This window comes from Ascaphus truei, chromosome 2 (genome assembly GCF_040206685.1).
Source record: "Ascaphus truei isolate aAscTru1 chromosome 2, aAscTru1.hap1, whole genome shotgun sequence".
Taxonomy (NCBI): Eukaryota; Metazoa; Chordata; class Amphibia; order Anura; family Ascaphidae; genus Ascaphus; species Ascaphus truei.
In genome coordinates, this window is record NC_134484.1 from 359,138,420 (window position 1) to 359,151,496 (window position 13,077).

Below are 13,077 nucleotides of genomic sequence, written 5' to 3' on the forward strand. Positions count from 1 at the left end.
GCAGCCATTTTCACATGAGTTGCAGGGGGAGACACTGGAGGTTGAGGGAGAGAAACAGGAGAATGCTGAGATATGTCGTACTACGTAGCAGCAAAGTGAGGGGTGAGAGAGGGAGGGGAGTTGCAATAAGACAAACAAAATTTGGGGGGGGGCGAGTGCCTTTTGGGGTGAGTGGCTTTTTTTCTAATTTGTCGAGATACAAATATAGCTGTATGCTCATCTGCATGTCTTAGGCAGGTCTGCAACCCCACCTTTCCCCATTATCAATATATATTATCAATATATATTAATTTGACATACAAGAAAATTGTCTTGGAAACAATATCCAAGGAACCCTGTAGTATGTGCATCTATTTTCTAGAGATGAGGATCACATTCAGAGTATTCCTATACAGCAGGGCCCGCTTCTCGGCGCTCCGCTTTTCGGCGATCCACTGATACGGTGGCACCAAGAAGGGGGCCGCCATATTGAATTTTAAATCACGCATGCGCAGAACGGGCGGATGCGCCTGGCACGCATGCGCAGACCGCAGGTTGCGTGCGCAGACCTGAGGTTGCGTGCGCAGAGTACAGATCGCACATGCGTAGAACGACGAAAATGCCGGTTTGCGCATGCGCAGCACTGAAAATCGCCGGATCCGCTTTCCGGCGATTTTCACTATATGGCGGGCTTGCTGTACCTAAGGGCAGCTTGATCAGGGAAACCAGAATTATCTTGCAAAATTGTTTGCAATTAGTTTAGTCTTTAAATAGGTGGTGCTGACATGGAGGTGTGTTCAAAGAATATAAATTGTTTATTATGAGCGCAGCAACAATATGAGTAAATTACCCAGCTTTGTCCTTTGCATGCAGGACAACACAATTGAGTACTCTTTTCTGATTAAGACAAATTAATCTTTTTCAGGGCTTATACTTATATCTTCGAAAAGCTGTCACACTAATCATTCTTACTACTAGCATTCTCTCTATGCATGCTCCAAATACCTCCCTTCTTCTATAACTGTATCTCCTTTGTTTTGTGTTATCTGTTGCTGGGCCTAGCTGTGTGGGATGCATGGTATGTCTCCCTGTTCTGTCTTGTGTCAGGAATTCCAAGGTTGGCTTTTTCATGGTGCCTTGTTTCTTTGAGACATTAACTCATTCCTTCCCACTGTCCAAGTCTTAACAGTCTATCGTGTTGCCCAGAATTCCCCAAGTGTAAATTCTCAGGGTGTTTCAGGTCCAACACTGTCCATTATATTTACATAGTTATATATATAGTTACTGTACATGATAGATGAGGTTGAAAAAGTCATACAGTATATCCTTCAAGTTCAACCTACTGTATGTTAAATTTAAAAAGATGCCCAACCCTGTGCTGGCAACTGGTTCAAATAAAGTTCAGTCAAAGTTGGTATAAGTTAGTGCATACCTGAAACTTATGTCCATTAGTAGTCTTTGTAGTAGTAGTAAGGGTTTCCTGAAGTACTTTTCCCCGTCCGCTTGTAAAAATAAATGGAGCTAAAAAACAGAAATGAACACTAGATAACCTATCATAGGGCCAGATCCACAAAGCTCCGTTATTGACTTGAGAAGATGTTTACTTAAGTTATCGTCTCATTAAGTGATAACAGGCATCTTCAAAGATTATTAATGCTGTGTTAAGGCTTTTCTTATTGCTACGGGGCAGATCCACAAAGCTTTGTTAATTTACAATTACCCCAAATTATCGTAACAGTACTCCTAATGCCTATCCACTAAGATGAATACCATACGATGATCTTGAGTTAACCCATAAAATATTGTTTTTGCTAACTTTTGATGAGCGTTAGGCTTAATCATATGCACATGAAATTCTAGTGATCCGTCATGACGTCGCAATGTCATGTTGCCATGACAACGAGATGTCGTGTGATGCCACATTGGTGATGTCCGCTTCATCTTTTGATGCTGCGAATCTAAAGGATGAGGAGGGCGGCAGTAATGAGACAGCAAGGAGGCGCCGGCATATATAAGTGACTTCCAAGTAGGTCTGATAGGCCAGTGAGCTCCAAAATCTTGCTGCCCTAGCCCCGGGCCTAACTAGCCTAATGGGAAATCTGCCACTGGTCACCAGTGTCATCTTCAACCATGACCCCATATCGTGGCCAAGAACTGATGAAGAGGTAACAAGCCTCTGTACTTCATCTCCTGAGTATCAGATAATTGCCTAAAAGGCAAAAAACAAAATTACTGATATGAGTGAATATGACCTTGAGAAAATATTTTACTCGAAGCAGAGCTAAGTCCATTGGTATTGGAAACCGAGGACACTGTCCGACAGAGTGAAAGACACCAGAGGAATTAAAGCAAAGTTTTTGGATTTGTGGGACTGGAAGGCAACAAAGAAAAAATGGTTGAACACCATTGAAAACTCCAGCCCCAGACTATATATGTGGTATCTCTCCCTAAAGCCATTATATTTAGACCTGCAGTTATGTCTCAAGAGAGACTGGAGGGATGGGCTTGTGCCGAGAGTATACCTAGCTACCATAAACAGGGGAGGAGTGTAACAGGGTGGATCCCATATTGGATAATGATGCAGGGGAATCATGTTTACAGAGCCTGAGACATCACTGCACAGGTTAAGTCCAGAAAAAATGGTGAAATAAAGTGCGCAACTAAAATTTATCTCAGATTAACCACTGTATATACCAAGTGATATAAGGTGATATATGGTTTAGACAATATTGCGTGATCCTATAGGTAATTGAGAATGAGCATCTGCAGCATGTAGTTAATTGCTGGAAGGCTAGAATGGAAAAGAAATATACTTATACTTATCCTTTTAATTTTCTTTATTAACCATTAAATATATATGTATGTTTTTTTATTAAATATGTATTTTTAATTTTTATTTCTTTTCAATTCTAGCCTTCCAGCAATTAACTACATGCTGAAAAGGTTTTTTGCTATTCATGGTTGATTAAATATATATTGAAATCTATGTAATGTTTTATTTATGTAATTGATTAAAATGCTATACACTTTGAGTTATGGCCTCGAGTCTCCGACTCCTCCCCCGCTCCTCTCGGATTGGTTAGAGGACTATAGTCACGGACCAATGGGGAGTGAACATGGGGTATTTCTAAGCTAGGAGATTCAATGTACATTACTCCCTGATGAAGAGACACCTGTGGTTTCGAAACGCGTTGGAATAGACTGCGATTCGATTACCAAGTGAACAAGCACATCCTGAAGTCCATACTGTGTGAATTTGGATCGGTGAGGAGATTGAGGCACGCGATATTCAGTCGCGGGAGAGTGACGTCACGCATTCTTAGATGGAGAGTCGGGCGGCTGCAGGCATGCAGTGATTCACCACAAGCCATCACCCTCACCAGCTAAACTCGTTTCTGTCAAAATGGACACTACCCAAGGGTACTAGAAGTGTATCCCAAGATTTACAAGTCATCTATCTGTGACCAACCTAGATTTATTTATTTATTATTTATTTATAAAATATTTTACCAGGAAGTAATACATTGAGAGTTACCTCTCGTTTTCAAGTATGTCCTGGGCACAGAGTAAAATGACATCGCCCAGGAGACACCTGGTTGGCGTTTGGGTAACAATCCCTGAAATGCTGTTTTAAATCATCATTAATGTATGCTTAATACTCACCTGTATTGCACAATTGAATATTATAATTTTTAATGCACTATGAGCGTTGTCCGCTGTGTTTTTGTGTTTTTTTCTCTGCTCTAAGTCCAGAGAAGCCTGGCTTAATTAGCCCCCTCAGCGGGCTCAATAGAGATTTATAAAAAAAACCTACACTCACTACAAGTGACTCTCTGATCCAGGAAGATACTATACTGGACTTCTGAAGAGATTCCACCCTGCACATGGACTTTTCAACCCCTACCCATACCACGAGGAAGCTGGGGACCAAAGGTAAACTTTCCTACATTTGACTTGTGTATTATCATTGACTTAGCACACCAACGTATAGATAGAGTGAGCACTGTTATAGTTGGCACTCCAGAGATGAGTTAGACCTCTTTATTTTTGCTCTTGTATGATGAACAAAAGCAGTATTTATCTTGTCAAAGTTTAGGCTAATAAAAGCCTTTATTATTTTCCCAGAGTACCTGCGTCAACCTGAGTACCTGCCCCAATAACATTACCAGAATGGACCAACCAACACAAAAATGAGATGAACCTACATCCCAGGGCCTTTAACCCTGCCAGCCAGTGACACTCTTTTATTTGTAGATTATTAGTATACGCATTTTTTTAAACAAATATTATTTTCTTTTATATGTAATGCAGCTCCGCTTTCTCCCTTACCTTTCTCTATTACTACCAGTCCACCCCGCTCAATAAGTCCACCATTTGATCACCCCATCCCCAAGCTGATTATGATAATTCATTGCCTTCCTATTAATCTATGTTGGGCTGTAAATAGAATTTAAAAAAAAAAAAAAAAAAAATTTAACACTACCACTCCTCATGCCTTTACTATTCTTCACACCACTACTTCCATCACTCCCACCCACAATACTTTTTTTTATGCCCACTCTCAGAAATCTCTCTGTTTCAACAGCACTGACACATGCAACCTATAATGGCTGCTTACAATAGTGTGACTGAAGAGTGATTTTGAGAATTTATGGTAATTCCTCTTCAAATCATACCAGAGTGAAATATGTTGATTGGCTTTTTAATGTAATGTAATATTTTCATAGAGGCGATGTTATAGATGCAAAAAGTTTTATAGAAAAAAGCAAGATCACAATTTTTTTCTGCTAGTAAATGCATTGCCAAATTACAGGATTAGCCAGGGATAAACTCACAGCTACTGTACTAGATCAGGTTCCTATAACTCACTTTGATTTTCTCTCCCTCTCTGACACCCACTGACCCTCTCTATCTTTCTCCTAAACCCTCTTAAATTTGAATGGAAAAGGAGGAGTCAAATGTCACTCCTATGCAACATGCTAAGGTGAAAGGATAGATGGTAGTACTGTTTACTGTGATGAAAAAGGGGATATTAGGCCAGGTTTAGGGGGAAATCTGAGGAGCTCAGTTTTAGAAATATTAAGTTTAAGTCAACAGAGCACCATCCACAAGGATATAGCCAATAAGCAATCACAGACTTGGGACTGGTTTGCAGGTGTGTGGGTAGTGGTTGATACATAGATATATCTATCATCTGCGTAGAGATGATACCAAAGGCCAAAAGAGTTGATGAGGCCAAGTGATAGTGTGCAGAGAGAAAAAAAATTAGAGGTTCCAGAACAGAACAGAACACCAAGTTACACCATCAGACAGATCAACATGAGATGAAGACATGTTAACAGCAGAGACTGAACATGTGCTATAGGTGAGAAGGTGAGAAACAGTGTATAGCTTTGTTCCGGATACCAAAAGATTTTAGAATATGAAGGAGAAAAAGAGTGATCGACAGTACTGAATGCAGAGAGATTGAGTAGGATTAGTACTGTAGGTAAAAAATGTAGATCATTGGCTATTTTAGGGAGCACCATCTTTAAGTGAGCTGTATGAAAGCCAGATTTTAAAGGGTCCAACAAGGCATGTGAATTAAGAAAGTAGATCATACAGGAGAACACACAACATTCTAACAGTTTGGAGGCAAAAGGCAGAAGGGATACAGGGTGGTAGATATTGAGGCACGTAGGCAATGAAGAAAAGTGCAAGAGGACAGACAGGAATTAAAAATATGGGCTAGAGTGGGGATTAAGGCAGGGTAAGAGTTCTGATAAGGTTTGAAAGGATGGGATCAAAAGGGAATTAGGTAGAGGGAGAAGAGAAAATCAGCTTTAAAACTTCCAACTTTTTAAAATAAAAATAAGTCATGAGTAGAAGAAGGAGGTTTAGGTAGAAGCAGAGAGGAAGGGTCAGAAGGAATCTCATTGTGGTAATAGCATCCACTTTGCCTTTAAACTGGTCGTCAAAGGCTTGAATAGAAGTGAAGGATGGATGGGAAGTGGGAGGAGAAAATCAGAGGAGGGAGTCAAGAACAGAGAAAAGACGACATGGATTTGATTTGTGAGTGTTGATGAGTGAGGAAAAGTAGTTTTGTTTGGCCTTAGAGAGACCACAGTTAAAATGGGAGCGGAGAAATTTGTAATGTATTCAATTAGCCCAAGTGTGAGAGTTCCTCCATAAGCATTCAGAGGACCGAGTGCAATTGTGAAGGAAGTGTGTTTGTGAATTTAACTAAGGCCATGCGTTTCAGGGACTGGTGTGTCAAAGCTAAGTAAGGGCATGTAGATCAAGAGAGGAGGAGAGGATAGAGTTGTATGAGTTGACAAAATTGTCAGGTTCAGAGGAAGAATTGAGAAGAGAGGCTAGCATTCAGGATAGATCGAGAGCAGAGCAGTCAATGGAGAAAAGGTTTCAAGAGTAGCAAGTAAGAGGGGGTTGAGAAGGAGTGGTAGTGATGGTGATGATAGCAGGTGATGGTCAGAAAGCGGAAGTTTTTAGTTAAGCCAGGTTTAAATTGTGACCATCCTTGTGGGTACTGGAATTGGTCCATTGGTGAAGGCCCAAGGATAGGGTTAAAGAGAGAAGGGTGAGATGCTCAGGAGTCCCCCAGTAAAAGCTTAGGAGAGTCAGAGGAGAGAAAGAAGGAAAGCCAGGATTCAACGTAAGAGAGAGAGGTAGAGGATGTAGATGTAGGCGGTCTTTAGATGACTGCCATGTGCAGAGGGAGAGTGTAGAAAAGCTGGAAAGCATAAACATCAAAGGAAGAGAAAAAACAGATGGATGCAAAGTTGGAGTTGATATTGGCAGCGAGTGGAGAAGACCTACGCCTTTCCACAAATTAACCCTAAGAAATATTCTCTGAATGTCAAGACAGTATGTAATTGGAAATAAATAAAGTTAAATACAAACAAATGTGACAACATTTGTACAATCTGCTACCAACTCAAACTCCAGTATGCTCATAGTGTATTTCTGGTTGTCAGAGCCCTATTTATGGTATTTATAGATGGGAATTGCAAGCAAATTGGACACTTTCAGAACAGAACTCAATGTTTTAATGCAGTAAATTGGTAACGTTTTGTGGATTTTTGTTAATCATTTTTGAAATCATTTTGAAATCATTTCCAGTCCAAAATGCGCTCGATTTACAAATTCATGCAAAATAATTTCAAATCTCTACTCATTTCCATGCTGCATCTTTGCATTGTCATGTCAAGCACTTTGCTCTAATTTTTGCTTCATGTGCATCAACTTTTAATGATGTATTTTTGGTGTGTATTGAGGACTTTGAAATATTTACACAAATCTCACATAATGCTCTATATGATTCACATAAAATAATGTAGTGTTGCTATGGAATGCTGGGAGGAAAAACAAACTTGTATTCCCAGTGCCACGATGCAGGGTATCACATCATGATACAGAGTTAACTGCCATTTAGTAAATAAATACGTGTGAGTATTATTTGATTTACATCTATTATTACACACCAGACCCTAATTACACCTACAGATCACCACTTGTGAAGATCAGTTCAAATATAAAGATACCTTCCCCAAGGATTATACCCACACTTGCCCGTGTGAGTGCTGGCAGTATTTACTGCCTTTATATATATATATATATATATATATTTGTTGAGAGTTAAAAGTTTTGGAGTATTTAAATATTGTATCCTCCTATAAACAACTATCTTTCAATCTGTTCACTCCGAGGGAGACATCCTCACTGCAAGCCGAAGACTTTTGAAGAAATCCAGGAAGAAAACCAAGCCCTGAAAGGAAGAAGGAAATCAACCAAGGGAAACACAAAGAAAAGTAAACCTTGCTGTGAGAGCATTTACACAAGGCCGTGTAAGTGATTCTATATATCTTTTCAAGCACACCTACAAATATCTAATAAGATACTATATATACCCCAAAGTCTTCAACCTGTGCTCCCCCTCTTTTTCTCTATATCCCTGTACAAACAAGGATCCTGGATAAGGATCCTATTGGGGTCAGAGCCATAGGACAAGAAGACGAACCAGAGGGAACCTTTGTTTATAAGGTTGTAACATCCATTGATACATTTCCCCTGTTCTAGAATTGCATCAGGGAGCGCCCGGGTTTTTTCTTGTTCCATTTAGTAAATAACAATGAACGTCAGATCTGGGTACGATACCCTGCATCATGGGTATTGTGAAGTCCGGCCTAGGTGCCATATTTACTACCCATGTATTTGAATTGGAAGCCAGGTGCCTTATAGTACAACACCGTTTAGTAAATATGGCCCTACTTGTAGCACTACATATATAAATATTTTTACATACCTGTTCATAGAAGAGATTAACCCTATCTAATGGACATGTACAATTCACACCAGATATCTACAGTTAAACCATGAGGCTGAATCTTTGTTGGAGAAGCATTTTAATTTTTAGACCTTAGGATTAAGTCCCACATGTAGACCTTTTAATATACAGTATTTCACTTGTTACATTTTGAGCAACCAAGGTCGTATTTCAAACTTTTGTTTCTGTGACATTTTGTAATCATTTTCTGTTCTGCCTCACTTCACTTTAATTGAATTTAAACATTCTATGGCATTCTGTTAGGTGCTTTCCCAATGTCAAAAATTAACCCTAAGAAACATTCTCTGAAGGTGGAGACAGCATGCAAATATCTGGAAACAAGTAAGTTAAATACAAAAATGAAATAACTTTCGTTTTAAAGATCACAATTACAGTAGCCTTGAATCCAATAGAAAAAAAACCATTGCTGAAGTGATGTCATACAGTATATTCTTATCCCCTTTTAACTGGCTAAGAATGTGGCCTGTATTAACTTCCCCGGACACGAGGGAAAGAAAACATTTTCATGCGGCTTAGGGAAAGATGACAGCCGCAGGCAACCGACTTCAGGGAAATTAAGTCAGGCTATATCTGTGCTGTCATATAGACATCATTCAATAATGTCAAACAAAGTCCCCCAAAAATGGTACTATACCTACTGTATGGTGCAAGAAAAGAAAGAAACAAGTAAATAGTGCAGATTGTTTTGGTAGTTGTGCTAAAAAAAATAGATTAAAGGTGGTGCACTCACAAACAAGTGTCTTGTGTCATTCACATAGAGATTACTTACAGTATGTATGATGTGAGACCTTTCCTTTGAAGAGTCCTCTTCAATGACATTTGTCCTTCACAATGATATACAGTAGCACTCAGAAAGAAGATATGAACAACATATAGTGTAATATTGTCTTTAATATAACAAATGTTAAAATCACTCCATAGCACTCATATTTAAAACGATAACATACTTTCAAATATAGAAAACAGGAGACACTGGCTTTATCTCACCGCGCCAGTGACGACCCATGTAAGTTCAATTACTTCTAAATTTCATCTAACGGGATCTTAACTATGTTTCTCTGTCACAGTGACACCTTACGCATTTTCGCATTTCGCTGATGCTCCATCAGGGGTGCAATAGCCTGTTATAGGCAGCTATCCTTTTCCCCCTTATTTACCCTACAATATATATATCTAACCATTGAACGGACAAACTTAATTGGGCAAACTTTAAATATACCAAGTATATTACCCATACATAAACATAACCAATAACACAGATAAGATTATGTGATATAAAAGAAAGAAATCAGAGATATAATATATTCATTATAGAAACTTACAATGTATTTAATGTAGTGGACTATTATTTATATTAAAACATATATTCTTTCTCTATAATGATAAAGAAAAACTAACCAGTACCTACATATATTGAATAACCATAAGACTACAAAACGTAAACAATTATATTAAAATAGTACATCACATAGTAATACAGTAATATTATGATGTAAATCAGGGGTTCAAAATGATACCAATCTACACACACATATTAAATAAAAATATGTTAACAGCTATTTGTATCTATATGTATTTATTTAACTACTGTATTAGGAATTGTTGATATAATGTAAGTAGTTGACAAATTGGAGAAGAATAATCTTAGTTTGCGCTATTTCTATATTCATCCATCCAATAACTAATCAAATTGCATCTCAACTTAAAACAGACAGGTCAGCTGAATTGGATATACAGATGGCTATTGTAATTTTTACATTACATATTTCCCTATGTTGTTACTGTACTTAATAATTTTAGATTATTGTGTGCTCTCATTTTAATACGTATACATATTCATACATGCTTTCTAGTACCACCATAAAATCCAATCACGTTGACAACCAAACGGGTATTAATGCAATACACTAATGAAAGATATTTGCCAGGCACAATCCCATATAGTAGCAAAGTTAAATAATAGGAAAATCGGACAAGTATATGGGGCCTATGTACTAAGAAATGTCTTTAGAATTAATAACTAATAATTAATAATAGCTACAGATGCAGCCACCGGTATTCAACCACATCTCGGTAAAACTTTGAGATTCCGATCAAAAACCTTGTGAGGTGGCCCAAAGCAGACTTGATGGCCCATCAGAATTAACACAGTGAGGGTCCCTGCGTTTGAATGAGACTTGTTCTGTGTGAATCCTACCGGGTTTAACGTGTCTCTAAGAGATGTGCAGTTAGAGATAGACTGAATCAGTCACTCTACCTGTGCGCCTCTAACAGGCGATTGCGGGGATTTTATTTTAATATTACAGTATTTTTGCAGGGGGTCTCTGGAGCTGCACCGAATTGATTTCAGGTCCGGGGACCCCCTGCTTCCCGAGTTACAGGTTCCGATATGGGATGCCGGTATCCCGGTGGCCATGTTTAAATTCTCCCACGTCACAGCCCACGTGATTGGGGGATTTAAGCCAAGCAGAGGGTGGTCAGGTCTACTGGGAAGGTTGCGAGAGGGGTTAACCCCTTGCTTATCATAGCAGTATTAACCGCTATGGTAGTGAAAGGGTTAACCCCTCCCATTGCCCACCAGAGAGGCCTTACTACCCATCCTTGGGCAACTACCCTTTTCACTCAATCCCTCTACCCGCAATATTACACTACAAACATCAGTAAAACACATTGAACACTCCCTTCAACATTACAATACAATACAGTACAGTAATGGGCAAAAATCCCTATTATGTACATCCTAAAAAAAAATTAAGCTGTAACATGGTTTACGGCAACCAATTAGATTGGGGATATACCATGGAATATCTCCTAATCCTATTGGTTCTAGTACCATGTGATGGCAGCCATTTTTGTTTTGGTGATGTCATCTTAAAGGGAAGTTAGCAGAGCCTTTCTGATTGTCTGGCTTCACTCCCTTTTTATGACGTCACTTTTTATCCTTAAAAAAATCTGTCACATGGTAATCAAGCCAATCGGATTTGCTGGCAACCATTTGTCAGTCAAATGTGACATCACAGGCCTTATATAAGGCCTGTCCCATCTCATTTGATGCCAAGAAGCCGAAGAGTCAACATCTCCCCCCAATTGGATTACAATTACAGATGAAAATAAAGAAGAACCCCAAGAGGATTACAATTTACAGATGAAGATAAAAAAGAACCTAAATTGGATTACCACCCACCCTGGGGCAAATACCCCCTTTACTCACCCCCTCTGCCACCAATAAACCAGGTAGCCTTGCTTAACCCCTTTATTGCCTTAGCGGTTAGTGGCCAAGGTAAATAAGATGCTTTTAATTTAATTTTTATATCACAGTATTGCAGCAGGGGGTCTCCAGAGCTGAACCACATTAATTTCAGGTCCAGGGACCCCCTGCTTCCCAAGTTACAGGCTCCGTTAGGGAGTGCCGGTATCCCTCTGCTTGGTCTAGATCCCCCGGATCACGTGGGCCGTGACGCGGGAGAATTTAAACATGGCTGTCGGGATACTGGCACCCCATAAAGGGGCCTATAACTTAGGAAGCAGGGTTTCCCCGAACTTGAAATCAATGCGGTTCAGCTCCAGAGACTCCCTGCGACAATACTATAATATTAAAAAAAAAAAAACCCTTGATCTCCTTTTAGAGGCGCGCAAGTAGAGTGACTGATTCAGTCTATCTCTTACTGTGTGTCTCTTACAGACAGGTAGAACCCGGTAGGATTCACACAGTACGAGTCCCATTCAAATGCGGGGACGCCCGCTGTGTTAATCTCGATGTGCCTTTAGTCTGCTGTGAACCACCTCAAGAGGTTTTTGGTGAATTGGCTGTGAATTTGGAACGTGATGTGGTCGAATACCGGTTGCTGCACCTGTAGAAGGTTGCAGTAGTAAAAGAGGGACATCTAATGTGTTGCTTAGACTGATTGTTAACACAACTATCGTGCTGAATAATTGATTTAAACAATTGAAAATATAACAGGAATGTGTTTTTTTTAATAACTACAGTTGTATTAGCTACTGTACTGAATCTGTGTAATATTATTTATAATGACCATACTGTTAAAATAACAAAATCTTGTAGCCCATATAATGAAACATTATTGCATCAAATAAATGTTTGTGTTACATTGGATCTTCAATCTGTGCTAACATGATTAACAGTCTTTCAAGGTTTACACCAAGTTCAACTTGCTTCAGGATTTTGACGCACTCTTAACTGATTTTGTTGCACATAGAATTATTATTTTTTTTAGTACATACTGTTCCATTTATATTGTATGCCAAGCGCTGACAATTTTTTTTTGCCAAAATAAAGGGGGGAAAAAACATATAATTTTTGGAACAGATGGAAAAATATGAGCTTAGTACACAGGCATAAACAAGCGCAATTAAAATTGAGCTAAGTACATAGGTTCCAATGTATGTTGAAATATTTTCTTTTTTTCATTTTATCATGACAATATTTTGTAAACATTGTGACATGAAGTTTAAGTTTGGTTTTACTGCCCTTCTCTCGTCTCTTCCCTTTTAATTGTATCCTCTTCTTATTAATGCATACATTTGATGACTTTATCACTGATGAAGATCAGCAAACACTGGCAGTCATTCCCTCTTTAAATTTTAAAACAAAGGACATTTATCAAAGTTTCTGAAATGATTAAATATAACAATATTTCTCAAGCACCTACAGTAGTTTTAACCTACAAAAAAATTCATTGTCATTCATCTTAAATGGGACTGCACCTGTGATACCTTGGTTCCTCCTCAGCAGA